The 25327-nt window shown below is 46.4% G+C and overlaps 2 pseudogenes; one reads left to right on the top strand and one right to left on the bottom strand.

Moving 5' to 3' along the window:
- Positions 1–14515, bottom strand: part of LOC101416586 (RNA polymerase II elongation factor ELL2 pseudogene) — a 105198-nt pseudogene extending 90683 nt beyond the window's left edge.
- Positions 14514–24938, top strand: LOC101428261 (molecular chaperone MKKS pseudogene; annotated as a pseudogene).
- Positions 24939–25327: the final 389 nt, after the last annotated feature.

Genomic DNA, 25327 nt, shown 5'->3' with positions numbered 1-25327 from the left:
GGGGGTGGGTAAAGAAAAGGGAGGAGAGCAAGTAATGAAAAGAAAAGAAGATATAGAACACCAATAACCGCAACAACAAAAAACCCCTAACTAAATGAAAAAAAAAAAAAAGACCTTGGGGGATACAATGGGAGAAAAGAGTAGGAAATAATGCAATATTAGCAACCAGGACAATACAAAAATAAAAAATTAAAATTAAAATAAAAAAAAGAACAAAAAAAAATGCAAAAGTTGAGGGCTAGGGCAATCAAGGACCTCAAATGGGCCTCAGGGCATGGAAACTCTGTGATATTGCAGACTCAAGAGGTGTGAGTCTCTGGGGTGTGGGCCTCCAGGGTTTAGTGGACACAGACCTGGCAACCTCAAATCCAGTTAACAGGGAGCCTGGGAGCACTGCAGTGCAACACAGCCTTCAGGGATTCCCACAGCTGGGTGCCAGCCCTATGGGAGAGGTCACATCCCGAAACTCTGATCTATGTGTCTGAAACCCGCAATTCCCCCTCTCTCTAGGGTCTCTTCTGTGGCTGTATCACCAATTTGACTTCAGGACACCTCCTGCCCTGCAAGCCCCCAAAACAGCCAGTTGGGGGCGCCTCTATATTGCAGCCAATTTAAGGACGCTGCAGATCCACAGCCAGGCCTAGGGGGCGGAGCTCTAGCCGGAAGCGCTCTATCTGTGTCTGAAACCGAAAATCCCATATCTCGCAAAAGATTCCCCTAATTGGCTTCCAGATGCCTCCCACCCTGCAATCCCCCGAAAAAGCCTCCTGGTGACGTCTCTTTACTGAGAGCAATTTAAGGCCACTGCAGATCAGCAGCCGGCCTTGGGGGCGGGGCTCTAGCCGGAAGCTCTATTATTCGTGTCAGAAATCAAAAATTCGCCGCCTCGGAAAAAACTCCCATCTGTCTCATCAAATTGGTTTGTGAAGGCCTCCTGCCCTGTTAGCCCCTTAATAGCCTGCTCAGGGCTTATGAATTCCCCAGTACCGCAGAGCCTCCAGGAATCGCTGCCGCAGTGCCGGTGCCACGGTTCTGCTCACCGCAGGGAGGGGGGGGCGTCCAGCGTGCAGCCTCTGACTCCGTGTAAGAGAGCCTCAATTTTATCTTTTACATGAATTTTCTCTGTTACCTTCCCACGAAATTGATGTCCAGACACCTCCTGCCCTGCAAAATCCTGAAACAGCCTGGTCCTGAAGAATTTCTAATGCTGCCCAGCCGCTTCTTTGCAGGAGAGACTATCAGGTGCACTCACTCAACCACCATCTTGCTCCGCCCTCTGTCCCTGGTTGAATTTTGACTGGTATATCTTTGTTTGTCACAGGGCTGTCATGCAAAGTACCAGAAATGGGTTGGCTTTTTATGAGGGGAAATTTATTTGGGTAAGAGCTTACAGTTCCAAGGCAATGAAATATCCAAATCAAGGTACCATCAGATATGCTTTCTCACCAAAGTCAGCTACTGCTTATCCTAGCATCCTTCTGCATGGCTAAGATAGCCTATAATCTCGGCCTTCCCCTCCAGAATCTACCATCTCCTGTAGCTCAGCTGTGGGCAACCAGCTATAGGGTTTTTCTGTTTCTGGGCCTCCTCTCAGTTTTGGCTGCTCTGCTTTCTCCCTGAGTTCAGCCGTGAGCTATCAGGCATATAGCAAATTTCTTCAGTCTTGAGTTACTCCATGGGTCCAGCCTCTTGGGGGGCTTCCTGCTTAAGCTTTGGCTACTAGGGATCCTCAAGTCCTCCTTTCACATTGCAGGGTTGAAAATGGAGAGCTCCCTTTTCCTGTGTGTATCTCTGTGTCTTCATTTATATCAGCTCCAGTAAGAGGGCAAGTACTCAATCTAAGTCACACCACACCAACGTATGCCATTCAAAAGGATCTCACACCCACAGGACTGGATTAATTAAAAAAAACATAATCTTTTTGTTTTTGGGATTCATAAAAGAACTTCAAACGGTCCCACAATACATACACATAATGCCAAAATGAGAAGAGAAAAGTGTACTTCTAATGTGCTTTTAAGGCACAGTGGAATGTAGATATTTTGTTATTGAACTCTATGGCAAAGCATTGTGTTTATTATGCAGTGACAACATAACTGTGCCAAGAGGATATAGCATGCATTGGCCTTACCAGACTTAAGTACTCACAGGAACCCAAAGGTGACAATGTATTGAATTCCAAGGATTTAGAGGCTGATGGAGGAAGAATGTTTGATCACTAGATGACAATAACACACAAGCTGTATTTGGGCAAAGCTTGAACAGATTGCCTGGGAGGAGCAATCCCTCTGACAGGAGATCTTCCAGAGGCTGTGGTGCAAGGGATCTCCTAGAATGGGAAGTGAGGCTAGGGAAACCCCCCAGGGGGAGGGGATCCTTGAAAGGAGATTTACCTGTCTAGGGGATGTTGCAGTCTCAACACTCTGGAGAGTCTCTGATTTGGAGAGCTCCACAGGGCTGAATCTGCGTGAAGACTTAAAACTATAGTGTTTTTTTTTTTAACATATTCTTTTTTTTCTTTTTTTAAGATTTATTTATTTATGTATTCTCTTCCCTCCCTCCCCCCCACCCCAGTTGTCTGTTCTCTTGTCTATTTGCTGTGTCTTCTTCTTTGCCCACTTCTGTTGTTGTCAGCGGCATGGGAATCTGTGTTTCTTTTTGTTGTGTCATCTTGTTGTGTCTCCGTGTGTGCAGCACTGTTCCTGGGCAGGCTGCACTTTTGCACTGGGTGGCTCTCCTTACGGGGCACACTCCTTGCACGTGGGGCTCCCCTATGCGGGGACACCCCTGCATGGCATGGCACTCTTTGCATGCATTAGTACTGCACACAGGCCAGCAGCACACCAGTCAAGGAGGCCTGGGGTTTGAACTGTGGACCTCCCATGTGGTAGACGGATGCCCTAACCACTGGGCCAAGTGTGTTTTATTTTTTCTATGGCTAGCAGATGTTGGGTGCAGGTTCATGGTGTATGCAAACAGGTGAGTTCTAAGTGGTTAAAAAAGACATATTGAAAAAGAAAAATGAAACTGGAGGAATCACACTACCTGACTTTAAAACATACTACAAAGCTATAGTGGTCAAAACAGCATGGAATTGGCACAAGGGTAGACATACTGACCAATGGATTTGACTATTTTTAAAGCAATTTTGATGTAGAAGAATTCGAGTTTTGTGCTCGTGAGCTTTTTGGGCTAAGGAACCCAGGCTGCTGTGAAGAAGTAAACAATCTAGGTCCAAATACACAGAGACCATCTTTGGCTCATTTATATAAAAGAAAAACTAGAAACTTTAAAATGGAATATATTATCAGAGCAGAATTTCTTCTCAAACATTAAAAAAAGAAGAAAATGAGATTACAATGAAAGTAAGTTTCCAAGTAGCTTATTTGCTAATCAAAGAAAGCTATTTGCCAGTGGTGAGTTATCAAATCATGTTTGATTGCAGCAGCCAAAGAAGTGTGTCCAGGGAAAGTAAATTTGACTATTGGCCTTTCAACAAAAACAGTTGCTTGAAGAGTTGAGGACTTTGGGAAACACACTAATAATCCATTAAAAAGCAAGGCAAATTACTTCAAGTGGGTTTCTCTGTCTCTTGATGAGTTGACAGATGTTATTGATACTGCCCACTTGTCATTTTTTGCAGGAGTCAATACCAGGTTTGACATGGCAGAAATATTGATTCTATGAATAGTCTGTGTGGAACAATTATAGGTGAGACTATTTTAAATGAAGTTGAGAAAACACAAAATTATTAAGATGTTTTGTAGCCGATGGTGGTAAAAATATGTGTGGAGCAAAAAACAGTCTTAATTGGACAAAATTTATAGCTTGTGAAACTGTAAGGTGTTTGAACTCTATGGTAATTCATTATATTATTCATTATCAGGTAATCTGTAGAAAATATATAAATCTATCATTTGTTTATTGAACCAGTGGTATCAGTAATGAATTTCATCCATTCTTGTGGACTTCACCATTATCAGTTCCATGAACTTTTGTTAAAAATAAAAATCTGAATATTCTGACTTACTTTGCAAAACAACAATTCAATACCTTAGCTGTGGTAAGGTTCACTGTGATTTTTAAAATTCAGGACTGAGATTTAAATTTTGTGAGTCAGGATGATAAATTAGGTTTGTATAATAGAAGAGTGACACTATATAGTATATATTTCAGGAAATTGTCTTTTAGACTATTATAATAGAAAAAATAAAAAATTGTGAGTTCTATGGGAACACAATTAGGTGAATTTGAAACTTCAGAGACACACTAACCAAAGAGTACTAATTAAAGGACTTTTCATGGAATGAAGAATACACTTTTGGTTCTGTTCTCAACTGTTTTGCCAACAATTTAGAAATAGACAGAAGAGGTTAAAAGTGAGAAGAATTTAGGATTAAAAGGTGAGAAAGAATACTTTTGATTGCAATATGATGTTAAATTAAGGATTTTGGGGTTGTCCACCCCCAAGCCTTTAAGGCCAACAAAAGCCCACAATTTCCTAATAAAAACTCAAGGTGATTGCCAAGAGGCAATCACCCTCCTGTAGAACATCCTCTGTACCCTTTGCCAACAAGCTGATCTGTGATTTTTTGTCACATCTTCTCTCATTAATCCAAGGTGCCCATAATTATTTACAAGAATTCTCAGCTCTCTTCACAAACCATACCTATTCATGCACAATCTGTTGGCAAGATCCTGAATGGACTATGCTATTTCAGATTTTCATGACTTTACATGTGCTGTCATGAACTAGAATGTTCTCCTCTTCCTGCCTCCTCTGTCCTAGAATGTTCTCTTCTTCGTGCCACCTCGAGACTCTTAGTCACTGCTCAGAGTCAAGCTGTCTCTCTTCAATGAAGCCTTTTTTATCCTTTTCAGTCAGAGTTTATCATTTTGTCATATATATTGACCTTTTAAATCTGCACTGATCATTCTTTGAAGTAATTCTTTACCTTTCTCTCATCTACCAGACTGTGAACTCTTGGATAGAAAGTGTATGTCATCATGGATAACTTCTTCTTCTCTTCCTTCCACTTCTTCCTCCCCTTCCCCTCTTTCCCCCCCTCCCCCTCTCCGTTCTTCCTTCATCTAGTCATCACCTTTAAAAGAACTTCGTATATTAAAAGCTTAATTTGTGTTTGTAGAGGTGATTTGAACACATAGTTATCTCACCGCTTTCCTAACCATCTTGCTCGATGGCCTATAATCTTTTAAAGAAAATATGTTTTGTCAAGAGCATGGACTAGGCTGACATGTGTTGTGGGGATCAGCAGTGGCATAGGGCTTAGCCTCTGGGACCTGCTGGCTGCAGTGACCTCTGGAGGTGCAGTGGTTGATGGGCAGGTGCACTGATGCTGAAGAATGAGCTTTCAGAACTTCTGGAGAGACTACAGAGTTCTGGTTGTTATGGTATCTTTAGTCGGGTTCATACATTTGGGTGGCACAGAATAAAAAACAGTCTTGTTTTCCAAATACCTAATAAGGACAACATTTTAAATTTTTTTAGGGTAGGCAAGAGAGTAAAAGAGTTTATTAAGAAATAAGAAAGAAGGGGTTCTGGGAATATTGTGGTATTGTAGGTAGGCAATGCCCAGCTCTTTCACAAAAAATGGCTGAGAAGGGGCAAAATCCTACCTGAGTGAGCTGTTTTGGGAATCCACAGAGGAGGCTTCAGGGCATCAGTCTGTAGGGAGATGGACAAAGAGATAAAGAGCATAAGGGAAAATCATGAGTTGCTTGTCCACCCCTGTAGCTGGAAACTGCAGGCAGCTAAATCCCACCCTCAAAGCAAATAGCCTCCTTGGAACCCCTGGCTCTCACCAGCCATCTGAGTGGGAAGGAGCATTCCCTGGGAGGAGAAGGGGTCTGGTGAAGGGTGGAGAGTGGTTTCATTTCTGTGGGTTTGGACACCTGAGTCCCCTTTGAATCTCAGAGAGGATACCAGCCAGCACTGGGTGGCCCTGGGGAGAGGGGAAATGAGAATCTGCTCAAGCAGACTGCTACACCCAGCCACCCTGGGAGAGAGGAACTTGGTCAGGGAGGGAACAGAGACAAGCAACTAACTAGGCTGGCAGCTGAAAACTATTAAAAGTCCAACTCCCCTAAGAGAAACAGGGGCAGGAAGAGCTCCATAAGCTTTCACAACCAATCCAATGTCCACATAGAAGAGGTGGTATTGGATTGGGAAAAGTGGACAGGGTGGCTGATGGGTATGGGGAAATACAGGAAGAGATGAGAGGTGGAGGCGTCTTAGGGACATGGAGCTGCCCTGGATGGTGCTTCAGGGGCAATCACCGGACATTGTAAATCCTCACAGGGCCCACTGGATGGAATGGGGGAGAGTATGGGCCATGATGTGGACCACTGACCATGAGGTGCAGAGGTGCCCAAAGATGTACTTACCAAATGCAATGGATGTGTCATGATGATGGGAACGAGTGTTGCTGGGGGGGGGGGGAGAGGTGGGGCGGGGGGGGGGGGTTGAATGGGACCTCATATATATATTCTTAATGTAATATTATTACAAAGTCAATAAAATTAAAAAAAAAAAAAAAAGCCAATCTAGCCTATAGAGCTGCCATAGTGCAGTGCAGGAATTCCTACCTTGAATGTAGAAGGTCGCTGGTTGAAGTCCCAATACCTCCTAAGAAAAGGGATCCAGGGAGAGTTAAGTTATGCAGCTAGCACCTTATGATAGGGAACTAATAAACTGAGTTTCTACTGTTTTGTTTCGTGTTTTTCTTTCTTTCTTTTCATTTATTTTATTCACTAAAACTGGGTACATGACCTGTGGAGGACAGGCTGCAGGGTGATTAATGGATGAGCAACAACAGGCTGAGAAGTTCTCTAGGTATCTAAGAGGGAAGGCTGATTTTCCTGGGTGGCTTCTTTGTGATTGTTTTGTTTCTTGTTTGCTTTTTTCCCTTTGTTTCCTTTTCTCCCCCTTTTACTTATATTTTCAACTTACTTTCCTTCATTCTTCTGTCTTCTGACTTTTATTGCTCTTCTTTTATTCCACCACTTGTTTGGACTTCATTTTTTTTCCTCATTCTCTCCCCTTTTTGTCTCCTTTCCTTCATCTGTCCAGACTTTTAATTCATTCTACTTTTTAAAATATCAATATTGTTTCTGTTTTTTTTCTACTCATCTGTCTGGCTTTTTAATTCATTCTATTTTTTCTCTCTATTTTGTTTCTTGTATTATTATTTTTTTCTATTCTACCTCTTTTTATTCTTATTCTTTTAATTTTTAAAATGATTTTTAACTTGTATTACTTAGTTTCCCAGCTCTTGCATACCTTTTTTTGTATTATTATCACTATTATTTTTTTCTTTTCTTATCTCTTTCCTTTTCTCTGGTCCTAATGTATTTTTTCAAGAGACCACAGACAACAACAAGGATATAGAATAAGAGGAACCAAGTATCAAAAATTAACCTTCCCACACACAAAGAAACAACAAAATAAAACCCTAGGGTATAAAGAGAAGCTACCAACCAAATAAGCCCATCAAGATAAACAGATGCCCAGACACCCCCACCCCCAAAATTATAAGTCATACTAAGAAACAGGAAGGCATGGCTCAGTCTAATGAACAAGCTAAAAAACAGGAGGAGATGCTGAATGTAGAACAAATAGTCAAGGATGTCCAAACAAATATTATGAATCAACTTAATGAAGTGAAAGAAGAGATAAGAGATATTAAGAAGACATTGGGAGAACATACTGAATTGTAAATATACATGAAAAGATAACAAATATGATGATGATGAATGGCACAATGCAAGAAATAAAAAATACACTGGAAGCACATAATAGCATATTTGAACAGGCAGAGAAAAGAATCAGTGATGTGGAAGACAGTACATCTGAAGTCAGACAGACAGTAAAAATGGACAAATTCCTAGAAACACATCAGCAATCTACATTGATGAAAGAAAAAATTGATGAACTCAACAGAACAGTCACAGGTAATGAGATAGAACTTATAATAAAAAACCTCCCAACTAAGAAAAGCCCAGGACCAGATGGCTTCACAGCTGAATTCTACCAAACATTCTGGAAAGAAATAACACCAATCCTGCTTAAAGTCCTAAAAAAAAAAAATAGAAGGGGGGGAACATTGCCTAACATTCCATGATGCCCAAATCACCCTAACGCCAAAGCCAAACAAAGATACCACAAGAAAGGAAAAGTCTAGACCAATCTCTATAATGAACCTAGATGCTAAAATCCTCAACAAAGTATTGGCTAATCACATTCAACAACACATCAAATGAATTATACACCTTGACCAAGAAGGTTTCATCCCTGGTATGCAAGGATGGGTCAACATAAAAAAACCAACCAATGTAATGCACCACGTAAACAGACTGAAAGGAAAAAAAAACCCATACTCATCTCTATAGCTGCAGAAAAAGCATTCAACAAAAATCTAACACCCTTTCCTAATAAAAATCACTTCAAAATATAGGAATAGAAGGAAACTTCTTCAACATGATAACAGGGTATATATGAAAAACCCACAGCTAACATCATATTCAATGGTAAAATTCTAAAAGTTTTCCCTTTAATATTTGGAACAAGACAAGGATGAACCCTTTCATTGCTCTTATTTACCACTGTGTTAAAAGTACTTCCTTGAGCACATAGACAAGAAGAGATATAAAAGTATCCAAATTGGAAAAGAAGAGGTAAAATTTCACTATTTGCAGTGACATGATTTTATACATAGAAAACCCTGAGAAATCTACAACAAAGCTTCTAGAGTTTATAAATGAGTTCAGTAAAGTCTCAGGTTATATGATCAATGTGCAAAAGTCACTAGCATTTCTGTACACTAATAATGAGCAATCTGAGGAGGAAATTAAGAAAAAAATCCCATTTACAATAGCAACTGAAAGGATCAAATGCTTAGGAATAAATTTAAAGACGTAAATGACTTGTGTGCAGAAAACTATGTAACACTGTTAAAGGAAATTAAAGAAGACCTAAACAAATGGAAGAATATTCCCTGTTCATGGATATGAAGACTAAACATCATTAAGATGTCTATCCTATCCAAATTGATTACAGATTTAGCACAATTCCAATATAAATTACCACAATAGTTTTTGCTAAATTGGATAAGCTGACTATGAGATTCATTTGGAAGGGTAAGGGGCCCTGAATAGCCAAAGACATACTGAAAAAGAAAAATGAATTTGGAGGAATCATACTGACTGATTTAAAGCATATTATAAAACTACAGTGTCAGAACTGCATGGTATTGGGACAAGGATAGACATACTGACCAATGGAACCAAATTGTGAGTTCTGATACAGATCTGCACATAAACAGTCAACTGATATTTGACAAGGCCACCAAACCCCTTTAACTGGGAGGAGAGAATGGCCTCTTCAACAAATGGTTCTTGGAGAACAGGTTACCCATATCCAAAAAATGAGAGAGGAACACTATCTCACATCTTATACTAAAATTATCTCAAGATGGATCAAAGATCTAAATATAAGAGCCAAGACCATAAAGATCTTGGAAGATAATGTAGGGAAGCATCTACAGGATCTTGTCTTAGGAAATGGTTTCATAAACTTTATAACCAAAGCATGAGCACTGAAAGAAAAAATAGATAAAAGGGGTCTCCTCAAAATTAAAATCTTTTGCACCTTAAAGGAATTTGTCAAGAAAGTGAAAAGGCAGCCTCCTGAATGGGAGAAAATATTTGGTAGCCAAATATCTGACAAGGGACTAATATCTAGCATATATAAAGAAATCTTACATTTCAGTACTAATAAGATAAACAACCCATTTAAGAAATGGACAAGTGATTTGAATAGACACTTCTCCAAAGAAGAAATACAAATGACTAAAAAGCACATGAAAAGATTTTCAACTTTACAAGCTATTAGGGAAATGTAATTCAAAATTACAATGAGATATCATCCTATACCCATTAGACTGGCAGCTATTAAAAAGACAGAGGACTGCAGCTGTTGGAAAGGATGTGGAGGAATGGGAACCCTTATCCACTGTTGGTGGGAATATTGAAACATATAGCCACTGTGGAGGACAGTTTTGTAGTTCCTCAGGAAGCCATCTATAGAACTGCCATATGATCCAGCAATCCCACTTCTGGGTATATGCCCAGAGGAACTGAAGGCAGGGACATGAACAAATGTGGGCACACTAGTGTCTGTGGCAGCACTGTTCACTATTGCTGAGGGTTGGAAACAACCCAGGTGTCTGTCAGCAGATGAATGGATAAACAAACTGTAGTATATACATACAATGGAATATTACTCAGCTGTAAGAAGGAATGCAGTGTTAACATATGGGATAACATAGATGAATCTTGAAGAATTTAGGTTGAATGAGGCAGGCTGGCACTGAAGGACAGGTGTTACATGACCTCACTGATATGAATTAAGCAAATTAAACAGACTCACAGAGCTAGAGTCTGGAAGATAGGTTTACAGGAGACAGAAAGGGAGAGGACAGTTGTGAGCCAATGTCCATATGGGCAAAATCTATGATAAAGGGGAAGGATATAGTACAGTGGATGAGCATGATAGTGGTGCAGTGATACTACTGGGTTGGGTAGTGCTGGTTTGTGAGGTGGGTAGGGTGGGGAAGGTGGGTTGGGTTGTCCATAGAACTGGGGAGAGGATTGGAGAGGAAGCAGGTGAACTCTGGGGATTTGCTGGTATGTGGTTGCAACTACAATGTTGGGAATGGCAGTGGAAGGTTACTTGTTTAGGGTGTTGGATGTGGGGGGCATGAGGAGAAAGTACACCTAGGGCAGGCCTCTCGGGACTGTGTGAGGGTCCATCTTGTCATAATGGTTTATATCAGTGGGTGGAGACCCACATAATGAGTGGGAAGGTGTTGGGCTCCCATCCTGGGGAGTCCTGCTAGGTTTTCAGACAGAGGGGTGGGAGTCATTAGAGAGTACGGGTAGTGCCTAATAGGGGAGGACAGGCCAGTATGTCAAGCCCTCAATATTGTTGCAAGTAACTATGAATCTTGTTCTTCAAGGAGTAAAGCTTGGTGGTTGCTGTGGGTCCCGACATGAGGGGGATAGAGGGATAGATGGGAACATGGGGCATTTTGGGCACAATAGAATTATACTATATGATCTTGCAATGATTGATACAGGCCATGTTATATTTCATCAAAATTTATAAAAGTGTATGGTCCAAAATATAAACCATAATATAAATCATTGGCCATGTTTAGTAACAATGTTTTAGTATTTGTACATCAATTGTACCAAATGTACAATGTAGTAAATGTACTATCCACATGTAAAATGTTATTAATAAGGGTAAAGGGAAAAGGGGGAGGATGTTGAATATATAGGAATTACCTATATTCTGTACCTGACTTTTCTGTAACCTAAAGCTTCTTTGAAGACGAAATGAATAAAATAAGACACTGGGGGGAAGAAATAGAAGAAAATGTCATTATACAGATAAGACAACAGATATTACAGTGATGAAAGATATAACATCAAACATTAAAAATTTTTTTCATTATTTTTTATTATTCCAAATTTTAAAAGTTTTTTTGTATTTTATTTCTTAGTTTTATGACTATCATTATTATTTCATTTTCTTATTAATTGTATTTGGTTATTTTTTTGGCTTCATTTTTGAAGAAGTTTTGGGTCACAGAATGGTTACAACTATGACAGGGGAGGATCATTCATGGAAGGATACTTAGCTAACAGGGAGGTGAGGATGGTCAACCACCACACCAGGGGCATAAACCTAACAACTCTAGTACTAACTATAGGTTCAAATAGAAGAGCAGAAGAGCCATGCATAGGGAAAACACAATTGAGTCCACAGGGGATACATGGGAGGAAGTTCACCTGTGGTGTGCTGCTAAGGAATATGAATGTGTTCAAGTGTTCATGGGGCATTGTCACAGTGGGTGGAGATTCACACAGTAACCAAAAGAATATTGAATTCCCATCCTAGTGAACTCTGTCACATACTCTAATGGAACAGCAAGAACCCCCCAAGTACAGGGACAGTGACTAGTGAAGGAGGATGGTCCAATGATGGCCCTTGATAATTGATGACTGTACTTATGAACCTTTACTTTTGAACTGAAACTTAGTCTTGTATTAAAGGTTGCTGAAGAGTTGCCTCCTGAGAGCTTCCTTGTTGCTCAAATGTGGCCTCTCTCTAAGCCAAACTCAGCATATAAATGCATTACTTGCCCGTCCCCAGCATGGGACATGACTCCTAGGGTTGAGCTTCCCTGGCACTGAGGGATTACTACCAAGCACCAACGAGCAATACAACTGGAAAAATATCTTGAATAAAAAGAAGAAAGGGTAAAGACAAATTAGTTTATATGGCTGGAGACTTCAAAGTGAATTGGGAGGTCATTCCAGAGGTACATTTTATACATCTCAGTAGGATATCCCCCCCTGTTGGCCTCCGCTGCGGCACTGCAGGCGGGTCACTGCAGGCGAGTCGCTGCCGGGGATCGGGCCTACGCCACGGCCTGACCGGGGCGGCAGCGGGCGGCTCAAGGCTTGGTGGGGACGCGCGGTTCAATGGAGGAAAAACCACGGAGACGAGGTCTATGCGCAGGTCTGATTTTATTCGGGAAGTACATGGGGTTTTATAGTGTCATGGAGGCGGGGAGGTTGTGGGAGGGGCATGTCCGCGGGGCAGCTGAGGATTGGCTGCAGAGGCAAGGGCGGACCTGTGGTTTATGACGTAAGCCATTGATGGCAGAGGGGGTTGTTTCCGAGGTTGTGCCGGGCGGATATGGGATGAGGGCAGTTGAAATGAGGCGGGGAGAACAGCGATCGGCTGGGAGGGGGAAGATAACAGTGGCTGGGAGGAGGGGCAGAGGGAGGCAGCAGCACAAACTGCTGCTGAGAAGGGCCATAATACAGGGAGGTTACGAGGAACAGGCGGGCAAAGTGTAAGGAAGCGAAAGGCAGGGTGGGAGCAGGGGACAATTGCTCCCTCTTTCAAAAATAAGAACGCACAGGTTTTGTGGGATTGACATTTTGTAGGGAGGAAAGATGAGGGGGGTGAGAGGAGGGGAAATAGGAGAGAAAGGAACGAGGAGGGGCTACCGGCAGGGGGCGTGGGGGCACGAGGGGGGCGTGAGCAGAGGGGAGGGCGGCTGAAATGCCCGATTCCCCATGCGGAGGGCAGAGAACCCGTACCCGCAGCTCGAGGCGACCACGATGGGCCCTATCGATGGCTGCCTCCTGCCACCTCCGTGAGCCACACCTGGGCATGCCGGGCCTCCTCGGGAAGGGGATGGCTTTGGGAGAGGACTAGGACAGCTGTGGCCAAGAGCCTTTGCCGCTCTCGGTGCTGGCGAACGGACTTGTGGATACAGCAGGCGAGGCCTAGGAGGAGGAGGAGAAGGAGGAAAAGGAAGGCATAGAGGAGGAGGCTGGAGGGTTGGAAAAGGGAGAGGAATTTTTGGAGCACGTCTCTAAGGAGGGAAGCTGAGAGGGTTGGGGGCTTGATGGATTCGAGGGTGAGGATGTGTTGCTGGAGGGAGTGGGTGTAGTTGAGGAAGGAGGTGTTGTAAGAGGAAAACATCCATTGGCGTAGTGCAAGGCGGGCGGTCACCGACGAGTTGACGGGGTGGGGGGTTAAGCAGAAGCTAGAGAGGGGCCAACGGGCATCACAGGTGGTGGTGGCTATGTCGTAGAGGGCGGCAACGTCAGCGGCGAGCAGGTCGATTTGCTGCTGTAGGTTGAATAAGGCTTGGTGGTGAAGGTAGTTGATGTTGCTTTGGTCGCCGAGGGCAAGGGCTGCTGCTGTGGATGTGTTGATGACGGCGGAGGCAGCGCCAGAAGAGACGGCAAGGGCCGCCGCCGCGGTGGTGGCGGCTGCGAGGGATGCGAGGACGGCAGCAGTAATGGCGGCTGTGATGCCAAAATCTCGGGGGTGGCGAGAAAGGGGGAGATCTACCAGCTGGGGGGCAACCCAGTCGGGGGAGTCAACGGGGAGCCACACAACGCGGGGCTGCATCACCAGAAAGGCGGAAGGGAAGGAAGAGTTCCAGTGGTTTGCGAGGCTGCAGTTGGTGAGGGTGGATTCGGAAGGAGGGGGGCATAAAAGGAAATAGTAAGGGTGTCGAACGAACGGGGTGGAGGTGAAGGTGACGTTGGGGGGAGGGGTTGTAGGCGAGGAGACAGTATGGGTGATAACCGAGACGTTGGCGTGGGAGACAAGGCAATTGGGGTGGCAGGTAAGGGCGCAGAGATCGAAGCAGGTGTGGGGGTTGCACAGGGACATGACGCTAAACGTGCGGGGGACCAGGGGGGAAACTTGGAAGGGGTTTGCATAGCAGGGGGTAAGGTTGTGGGGGTCGGAGATGTTGCAGGGGGCTCCGTGGAAGAGGCCACCAATGCGAGGCGTGGGGTAGAGGCAGGGGGTCCAAGGGAAAGTGGGAAGGCGGGCCGGCAGGGTGTCGGCGTGGCAGGGCTGGACGAGGGGCCGCATGAAGGGGTGGGAACTGGGCATGGGGGCGGAGTTGGTGGGGAAAAGCCAGGGACCTGTGACATTGAGAGCGGAGGCGTTGAAGGAGGAGTTGACGTTGAGGGGGGAGGTGGGGGAGAGGTCAAGAAGAGTGGCGTTGGTGAGAAAAAGGCAGGAGTTATTGCGGGGGTTTACGCACAGGGAAAGGTTGGTGACGAACTGCAAGGCATCGAGGGAAATAGGGATGGAGACATTTGGCAACGACGAGGAGACAGGAAGGGCGAGGGGGTCGCAGCTTTCTGGGAGGAAGTCGCAGTTGGGGGAGTACATGGTGGGGAAGGTGGGGGAGTGAGGGGAGAGAAAGAGGAAACCAGGCGGTTGAAGAAGGGCGGCCCAAAGGGGCGTGGCCTGGGCTGAGGAGGCTAAGGAGAGCATAATGATGAGAAGGTGTAGGGGGGGGGTGGTAGGAGGGCGCGGGGCAGGGGAGGCGCGAGCATGACGGAGAAGCTGGAGAATTTGCTGCTCGATGGAGGCATCTTCGAGGGAGAGACGGCTCAAGCGACGGACAAGAAGACGACGTCGACGTCGCTCACGGCAGGAGAGAGCTGGCGTGGTCCCTGCGGGTGATGGTGCAGGAGGGGCAGACTCAGGCGGGCTCGACTGGGCGACTGGAGGCGTCATCTGCAATGACAAGAGGAGAAAAACCTCACGGGGGGGGTGAGGTGCGGAGAGGGGCCAAATGATGACATCTGGATGACGCCCGTAATGGTGGGTAGAGCGCTCAACAAGGGCGATGGCAAGCTGCGCGAACAGGACGGATTGGGGAGTGATTTTGCGAAGCTTGCTTTTGGCTAAATGGACCCACAGGAGTGGACCGTCCTGCCAGATGAGGCCAGTGGGGGTCCCACGGGTGGGAAGGACAAGTCCTGCGAATGGCTTGTCTGGGTCTATTCGCTGGAGCAAGCAGTCCATTAGGGCAGAGTTGACACAGCTCAGGGCGCACTCTGCTTCATACGACAGGGTGACCCTCTTTGTGGGTGCCTGTGATGGTGGGCCAGTGGTCTGAAGGAGCTGGAACAGAGGCTGCAGCTGATGTGTGGTGACTGGCAGCGACGGGCGCAGCCAGTTGAGCTGGCCACAAAGCTGTTGGAGATCATGGAGCATCATGGTTTTGGGGACGTTTATAAGCGGCGCCATGGGCGTGACCGTTTCCGAGATTTCAAAGCCCAAGAATTGAAACGGTGGGTGGAAAACGGCTTTCTCTATGTTGATCTGAAGACCGATATCTTTCAGATTGGAGAGAAGACTGGCAACTATAGCTTGTAGTTTTGGCTCGCTCGGATGGGCTACAAGGATGTCATCCATGTAATGCACGATAGTGGCCTCGGAGGTTAAGGGCTCAATAGCAGTAGCCACAAACAGCTGGCAGATGGCAGGGCTGTTCTTCATGCCTTGGGGGAGGACTTTCCACTGATACCGTTTGGCAGGCCGGTGGTGGTTGGGCTGGGGAACAGTAAAGGCGAACCGTGGGCGGTCATCCGGATGCAGGGGGATAGAGAAGAAGCAGTCCTTGATGTCGAGGACTGCCACATACCAATCTCGCGGAAAGGCTGACGGGTGAGGCATGCCGGGCTGAGGAGAGCCCATGGGTTTGATGTGCTTGTTAACCTCTCGCAGGTCGTGGAGGAGGCGTGGCTTGCCAGATTTTTTGATGATGAAAAAAATGGGAGTATTGTATGGACTGGTGGAGGGCTCAACATGGCCAGCACGGAGCTGCTCTTCCACGAGGTCCTGAAGAATAGCTAGTTTCGGGGCAGTCATAGGCCATTGCTTCACCCAAATGGGTTCCTCTGTGTCCCATTGCAGAGGAACGGGTGCTGGAGGTCGAACGCGAGCAATGGCCAAAACTATTGGGGGGGCAGCGATGGCTGCGAAGTAAAAAGAACGGCGCCTGACTGGTGAAGAATGTCGCGCCCCCAAAGGACTTGCTTGATATCCCTGAGAACCAGGGGACGGAAGAACCCTGACCGTCCATCGGTGTCATGCCAGGCAAGATCTTCAGCCGCCTGTTGCGAGGAGGACTGGCCTGTGGCGCCTACGATGACGGGTCCGGCTGTGAGTGGGAAGTCACGAGCTTGGGAGAGTGGGATGCAGGAGATTTCGGCGCCGGTGTCAAGAAGGCCGTCCATCCACTTTCCATTGACCTTGATGGTGAGGCGCGGCTGCGAAGCGGGCGACATGGGAACAGACCAGTGGATGCCTACGGGCGGGGCTGGCGTGGGGCGATTGGAGCCTCTTGATGGCGGGGCTGAGGCTTGCCCCGCTGCCCGTTTAAAGGCTGTCTCGGAACACGGCAATCGCGAGCCCAATGATACCCTTTTCCACAGCGCGGGCAGGGGGTGGAGGGCGGCCGGGCGGCAGGAACAGGGCGCGGTGGTGGCACCATAGGCTGGACTACGGGTTGCGGCGGAGCCGGAAGGTTGGGGCACTCATGAGTGAAGTGGCCCAATTCGCCGCAGCGGAAGCAGGTGTTGGTTGTTTGGACTGCCGCGACAATAGCCGCTGCAAGCGCAGATGCTTGCCCAGAAACTCCGGAGCATGCGAGGACCCAGTCTTGGAGCGGCTTGTCACGAAGGGGATGAATGATGGCTTTGCAAGCTGGGTTAGCCCCCTCCTGCAGGATGTCCTTAACGAAGGACTTGCGGGCTGCATTGCCGACGACTTGCCTCTCTGCAGCGGCCTGCACACGAGCTACGAACTCATTAAACGGCTCCTCGGGTTTTTGGAAAAGCTTCACGAGGGGCTCTGGGGCGGCCACGGCGCACGAACGGAAGGCTCGAAAAACACAGTCACGGAGCTGGATGAAAAACCCAGGCGGGGTGGCAGTGTAGGCGCTGGGATCGCCGTAAGGGCCGAACCCGAGAAATGCGTTTGCAGGGTAATGCACACCCTGACGAGCATTGTCGGCAATCTGATTGTCGATCAGGACACCGAGATGGGCTTGCCAGTCAATGAATTGCCCGGGGGAGAGAACCGCTCTGGCTAGAGAGATCCAGTCGTAAGGGATGCAGCGAGGGATGGTCATACGCTCGAGAAGGTCTTGGGCATGAGGGCTGGCAAGGCCATCCTCTTTTATCGCGTTGCGGAGCATTTGGATGTCTTTGGGAGAGAAGGGGACCCATGCTTGTGGGCTCTGCGGAGTGCAAGCGGGATTGAGGGGGAACATCTGAGCCAGAGGCGGAGTGGGGGAGGTGAGAAAGGTGGTGTCGTTCGCTGGTGGAGGAGGATTCACGACGCTCCCGCTATTGCTGGAGCAGGCGGGAGGTGAAGCGGGCCATGGAGGTGAGGCATTGGCGGTGCCACCGGGCGCCGGCCAGGAGGGTGCGGCGGCAACGGTGTTCCTGATTGGCCAAGATGGCGGCACGGTGACGTCACGCCTGACATCACTTCTGGCCTCGGGCCAAGATGGAGGAGTGGCCAGGTCATTTCCAGGTACAGGCCAAGATGGCACCGGAGGCTCTGCCGGTTTAGCCGAAAATGGCGATCGGCAGGCATCCGGGACGGGACCGGATGGCGACGAGACAGGAAGAGGTGGGTAAAGGCGGGAAGAGGGCGCCGAGGAAGAAGAAGGAGGAGGTGCGCCATGTTGGCATTGTTTGCAGGACGCGGTGGGGGGGGGGAGAAGGCGGGGGGTCGCCATGTTGGTTGGGGTCCGGATCGGAGGCTGTGGGGGGATCCAGTTCGAGCGCGGCCTCTAGCTGGGCGGACAGAGAACGAGCATCGTCGTCTCCATCAGGATCGCAGGTGAGAGGGTGGCTAGGCTCACAGGCGAGAGCGGAGGCAGGGGAGGGCACACCTTGGAGACAGGCGCGGATAGCGACGAGGGTCGGGATAAGGCCGGGGGAAACTGCTTGCGATCGTGCTCCATAGCAGACGTCACCTGCTGAATTAAACGTTCGTAGGTCTCTGGGCTCCAGAGAGCACAGGTGACGAGCCAAGGGTTAAAGGGTAGGAGAAGGTCCCAATACCGCTGTAGCTGACGGAGAGAGACCTTCACGTGGTGAGTCTCTAAGAGGGCAGCGAGCAGGCGGACTTGAGGAACCTGACGGGATGAGAGGGAGGCCCCCATCGCGGCAGAGGGCTCAGGAGGGGGGTGAAGGGAGCAACGCCGGAGAGTCCCTACCTTGAGCGGCGGCACGGGAGGACGGCGATGGGTCCCGTGCGAGGGGTCAGCAGCGGGCTGGCCAGACAAGGGGCCGTAGCTGGGGTCCCTGTTCAGGCGCCACCTGTTGGCCTCCGCTGTGGCACTGCAGGCAGGTCACTGCAGGTGAGTCGCTGCCGGGGATCGGGCCTACGCCACGGCCTGACCGGGGCGGCAGCGGGCGGCTCAAGGCTTGGTGGGGATGCGCGGTTCGATGGAGGAAAAACCACGGAGACGAGGTCTATGCGCAGGTCTGATTTTATTCGGGAAGTACATGGGGTTTTATAGTGTCATGGAGGCGGGGAGGTTGTGGGAGGGGCATGTCCGCGGGGCAGCTGAGGATTGGCTGCAGAGGCAAGGGCGGACCTGCGGTTTATGACGTAAGCCATTGATGGCAGAGGGGGTTGTTTCCGAGGTTGTGCCGGGCGGATATGGGATGAGGGCAGTTGAAATGAGGCGGGGAGAACAGCGATCGGCTGGGAGGGGGAAGATAACAGTGGCTGGGGGGAGGGGCAGAGGGAGGCAGCAGCACAAACTGCTGCTGAGAAGGGCCATAATACAGGGAGGTTACGAGGAACAGGCGGGCAAAGTGTAAGGAAGCGAAAGGCAGGGTGGGAGCAGGGGACACCCTCCCCTTATTTATTATCTTTTTTTAAACATACATAAATCACACAAATGTTACATTAAAAAATATAAGAGGGAAGTGGACTTGGCCCAATGGATAGCGTGTCTGCCTACCACATGGGAGGTCCGCGGTTCAAGCCCCGGGCCTCCTTGACCTGTATGGAGCTGGTCCATGTGCAATGCTGATGTGTGCAAGGAGTGCCGTGCCACGCAGGGGTGTCCCCCACTTAGGAGAGCCCCAAGCCCAAGGAGTGCACCCCATAAGGAGAGCCACCCAGCACAAAAGAAAGTGCAACCTGCCCAAGAATGGCACCGCACACACAGAGAGCTGACACAACAAGATGATGCAACAAAAAGAAACACAGATTCCTGGTACCACTGATAAGGATAGAAGCGGTCACAGAGGAACACACAGCGAAGGGATACAGAGAGCAGACAACTGGGGGATGGGGGGGCGGAGAGAAAAAAATTGCCTTCAGTATTGTAGGAAAAATAATAAGTTTTAAGACCTAAAAGAGCTAAATCTTTAAGCCAAAAAAAGAAAAATGTAAGAGGTTCCCGTATACCCCACTCCCCACACTCCCCACTCCTCCCACATCGACATTGACAATGTCTTTCATCAGTGTGGTACATTCATTGCATTTGATGAGTACATTTTGGAGCTTTGCCACACAGCATGGGTTATAATTTATGTTGTAGTTCACACTCTCTCCCAGTCCATTCAGTGGGTTATGGCAGGATATATAATGTTCTGCATCTGTCCCTGCAATATCACTGAGGACAACTCCAAGTCCCAAAAATGCCCCAATATCACACCCTTTTTCCCTCTCACTGCCTTCAGCAACTCCTGCGGCCACTGTCTCCAGATCAATGATATAAGTTCTTCCATTGCTAGAGTCACAATAATTCTACAATAGAATACCAGTAAGTCCACTCTAATTCATATTTATTCCTCCATCTTGAGGATCCTGGGATGGTGATGTCCACTCCACCTCTAAATTGAGGGGGGGCTTAGATTCCACATGGTTGATGGATGGAATTCTCCTGCTTGCAGCTGTAGACTCTCTCAGCTCCCTGGTGTGGTGGTTGAACATCCTCAGCTCCCTGTTAGCTAAGTAAATACTACCTCAAATAACAGGGCTCCTGAGGGATCTGGAAACATCCAGACACTATAGGCAGTGCAGATACCTCAGGAGTTTGGTGCCCTGCCAGTGGGCCCTGCTTTGGAATTTATGCTGCCCAGTGTGACTGAGTTGGACTCAGTTGTGTTTTCCCTACACATGGCTCTTCTGCTCTTCTCTTTGAACCTATAGTTAGTACTAGAGTTGATAGGTATATGTCTGACAGACTTAAATTTTTAGGGTGTCCATTTGCTAGCTGGGCCCTGAATCTGAAAAGAGTTGCAACACCTACTCTCCAGTTCATTGGACTCACCCAGGACAACCAACAAGGAGATGATGATGGACAACCACCATCCACAGGAACAGAGAGAGTCTGCAACTCCAAGCTAGGTAGCCCCATCCTTCTGCCCAATGGGATCTAAGGCCCCTCTTAATTAGAAATGGAGTAGGCATCACTCTCCTGGATCCTCAGGATTGGAGAATGAATGATGGACTAGAATAGACTTACTGTTATTCTATCTTAGACTTATTCTGATTCTAACAATGGAAGAACTTATATCATTGATGTGGAGGCAGTGGCCACTGGAGGTTCTGAGGGGAAGGAGAGAGAAAAATGGTTATAATTTGAGGGGATTTTGGGACTTGGGAATTGTCCTGAATGACATTGCAATGATAGATACTGTCCATTATGTATTTTGCCATAAAATTGTGTAGGAGAGAGTGTAAACTACAATATAAACTCTAATCCACAGTTAATGGGAATGCTCCAAAATGTGTTCATCAGTTGTAACAAATGCATCACACTAATGATGGGTACTGTTAATGTGGTAAAATGTGGGAGGGGTAGAGAGTGGGGTATGTGGGAATCCTCTATATTTTTTATGTAACACTTATGTAATCTAAGTATGTTTTTTTAAAAAATAAAAAAAGTATATTAAAAAGAAAGGAAGAAAAAAAACAACAGGAAAAGAGATAAGTATACAACCAGAGACATGGGTTGCCGTTGTGATACAGGGTGAGACAACCATGTGGGGCCGCAGGTTAGGCCTTTTCAAATCCTTTCCTTATCCCCTTTCCTAATACTGTTCTGACTGGTTGCCCCACCTGTTAGCTCTCAGGGGGTCAATGGGGAGATCTGGGGACAACATTTTTCAGCCAGATAGTCTGGCACTTAAAAGTCCTCTGAAGAAGGAAATTGCTAGCTTTCCACTTTCAGAAAGAAGCAATTTGGAATCTTATCTTGATATTAAGAGATGCAGATCAGTTGGATTAAAAAAGAATTGGCTTCAGGAAACGGACTTGGCCCAGTGGTTAGGGTGTCTGTCTACCACATGGGAGGTCCGTGGTTCAAACCCCGGGCTTCCTTGACCTTTGTGGAGCTGGCCCATGCGCAGTGCTGATGTGTGCAAGGAGTGCCCTGCCACGCAGGGGTGTCCCCCGCGTAGGGGAGCCCCACGCGCAAGGAGTGCGCCCCTAAGGAGAGCCGCCCAGCGCAAGAAAGTGCAGCCTGCCCAGGAATGGCGCCACCCACGCTTCCCGTGCCGCTGACGACAACAGAAGCGGACAAAGAAACAAGATGCAGCAAATAGACACAGAGAACAGACAACCAGGGAAGGGAGGGGAATTAAATAAATAAATAAATCTTTAAAAAAAAAAAAAAGAATTGGCTTCTTGTAGCTGGAGTACCTTTTATAGATCGTCCATCTTTGGACATACATTCTACAGAGACTAAAACATAGTCTGTAAAATTTCAGTCCAGAGGCAAACCAAAGCATACTGAAGAATGAAGCAAAATAAATATATAATTTTTAAGATGTATTTATTTATTTACTTCTCTCCCCTTCTCCTCCTAGCCCCAGTTGTCTGTTCTCTGTGTCTATTTTGCTGCGTGTTCTTTGTCTGCTTCTGTTGTTATCAGCAGCACGGGAATCTGTGTCTCTTTTTGTTGCATCATCTTGCTGCGTCAGCTCTCTGTGTGTGTGTCACCATTCCTGGACAGGCTGAACTTTCTTTCATGCTGGCAGCTCTCCTGACAGGGAGCACTCCTTGCGCGTGGGGCTCCCCTACACGGGGACACCCCTGTGTGGCATGGCACTCCTTGCGCGCATCAGCACTGTGCATGGGCCAGCTCCACACGGGTCAAGGAGGCCCGAGGTTTGAACCGTGGACCTCCCATGTGGTAGATGGACGCCCTAACCACTGGGCCAGGTCTGCTTCCCAAAATAAATATTTTGAATTGCTAATATGTCATTAATCATCACATGCTGATTAGCTTCATAAACATAAAGCTATTTAATTTTATAGCCATTGTGCTACACATTCAGATTCTCATCCTTGAAGAGTAATTTTTAAAAAACATTAAAACCATAACAGTGTAGTGTATGGGAAGTATGGTTAACAAAATAAGAGCTGTCTTCACAAGTTATCACCTGAAGTAACATGTCACCTTTAGAAGTTAAAAGCCATCATTGTGTAAAAGTGAACCACTGACGTGTGAGAGTTGGGGCCACACTTTCTCTCTTCAAAGGAATAATAAGGTCATGCTAGGGCCCTGCAGGTAAGCTGACGTAGCTGCTCAACTGCATTGGAGGTTCTGTGTGCACAGCTTCACAGTTGTCAGCATGGCTCAGCTGTCTTTGTGTCAGTCATCCCGTATTAAGGATCCTGACAGCTTCTGTCTAGAACCACATGTCAAATTTCAATGACTGTGGCTTATTCACAGCCATTCTTTGTTGCAACCTGATTGACGATGTTCAGAGGATAGCTTTGTCACTCACCACTGTCATTAGATTAAATAAGCATCTTTTGAGCTTCTGTACCAATTACCTTAAGTCTGAGGTCTGTGGTTGTCGAGTTCCAGTCAATTTTAGTTGTCTCAGATCTTCCTTTGTTTGGTGCATAATATATTAACGAGTAAACTTTCCTGTATGCTCATCAGAAAGGAAATATATCACATTGGGGTTTGGATTCTGAAAGCCCTTTTGCTTACGATTCCAGAAAAGATGGAAGAGCACAGCATTTTAAGAAAGAGTATAATTGTACCTTTAAAAAGTCAGAGAGTTACAGAATCCACTCTGTTACCTGGAATTCTCATTGAAATATCAGAAGTTCATTTGATGAGAATGTTACCTATCAAAAATCCAAGTGCCCTCAAGGTGGCATTCTTATGCGTCTTTATGTGGAGACCTGTCTGACAATGGAGAGCAACTGTGGTGGTCAGTGTATTAGTCAGGGTTCTCTAGGTAAACAGGACAGACAGGAGATATCGGTAAATTGTATGAAATTTTAAAAAATTTTCTCACATGACCGTGGGGATGCACAAGTCAGTTCCTTGGGGTAGGATGCAAGCCAGGGACTCAGATGAAAGTCCTTGATGAGTTTCCCAGGAGAAGTTGTCTGTCAGAAGTAGAGATGGAAATTTTCTCTCTGAACGCTGAAATCCCCTCAAATTGATGGTAGATGTAATCAGTCATCTATGCAATCAACTCACTGATGATTAAAGCCCATAAAATGCCCTTATATTTCAATTAGCCCAGTACTAGCTTGACAAGACAGCTGGGCGCTATTATCCAGCCAAGTCGACACATTGGCCTAACCATTACAGTCAGTATGGAGTTTCTCTTGAAAACGCAGTGCTGGTCCAGTTGCAAACGTAGGAAGGCAGCTGGTTAGTGACCACATCAATCTCATCATGTGCCAAAAAGTCATAGACATTCTCAAAACAGTTTCTCTGCACACATCATATAATTGCCATGGTCAGAGTAGGAGTGGCCCTGATGGAGCCCCTGGAGAAAATGACAGGAGCTCAGGAATGGTTCCCTGAGCTCAGCCTCTCCTTGTAGTTATGGATGTATGAAAGATTTGTGCTCTGCAAAATTTGACTCCAAACATATTTTTCGTCTTATTCCTTTTGAAGTAACTCTGCAATTTGCTCCTCTGCAACAGAAATGATGCTGCCTAGGATGAGCTGAAGCTCACATGCCAAAAACAGTACTGTATGTCTTGCAACTGTCATTTTTGTTGGGAGGTGGCAGTACTGAAACTCATTTGGCTGCATATGTCAGGCACAAGATTCTTAATGAGCTAGAAAGTATTCTCAAAGATGGTGGACACACTCAAACAGAACTGCAACTTCTTGTGGAATCACTTGCAGTTCTCTAGAATCTTTCGCTGGCACGTTAAAATATAATGGAGGTGAAATTTGCACTAACAGGACATATGGACACTTGTGGTCAGTTCAATCAAATTACTGTTTGTTAACTGGCCAGATTTGTTTTCAAGATGTGGCTGTGGATTGTATAGCAGCCAGGAAGAACTAAGATGGTCTTTCTGAAGAAACAGCTGTCAGCCTTTTGTGGCACAAAACTGCCTTTCACATGAAGTTGCTAACACAGTCATCAACCTGACTTTGGACAGTTTTACTGCTAAGCTTAGAGGCCTACAGGTAGCTGCGGAGACAGCCAATTTGATTTCAGATCTTACAAATGTCATTGAAGATAAAAACATAGTGGAGCAGATGTAGCTCAGTGGTTGAGCACCTCCTTGGCATGTACGAGGTCCTCAGTTCATTCCCTGGTTCCATCTTAAAAAAACAAACAAACAAAAGCCTAACAAAATAGTATGCATCTAGTTTAAAAAAAACTAGTTAAAAAAAAACTAGTCAGGCACCAATCAAGAAAAATATCGAATGTATTCATTATCTCACAATATTCATTTTCTGCATATTTAGATAGATGATTCATAAAATTATAGGTCACTTTTCTAAGGAAAGAAGCATGATTTTTGGATAGAAAAGTCATAGAATAATAAAAATATGAAACATTGTTATTAAAGATATTGTGGTAATCTTAGGGATTTCACAGATAACACTATACATTGCTTTCAATTTTTGTTGTTGTTGTTTTGACATCA

The sequence above is a fragment of the Dasypus novemcinctus genome, chromosome 3, assembly GCF_030445035.2.
Source record: "Dasypus novemcinctus isolate mDasNov1 chromosome 3, mDasNov1.1.hap2, whole genome shotgun sequence".
NCBI classification, from domain to species: domain Eukaryota; kingdom Metazoa; phylum Chordata; class Mammalia; order Cingulata; family Dasypodidae; genus Dasypus; species Dasypus novemcinctus.
This window is presented reverse-complemented; position numbering and strand designations above follow the sequence as displayed.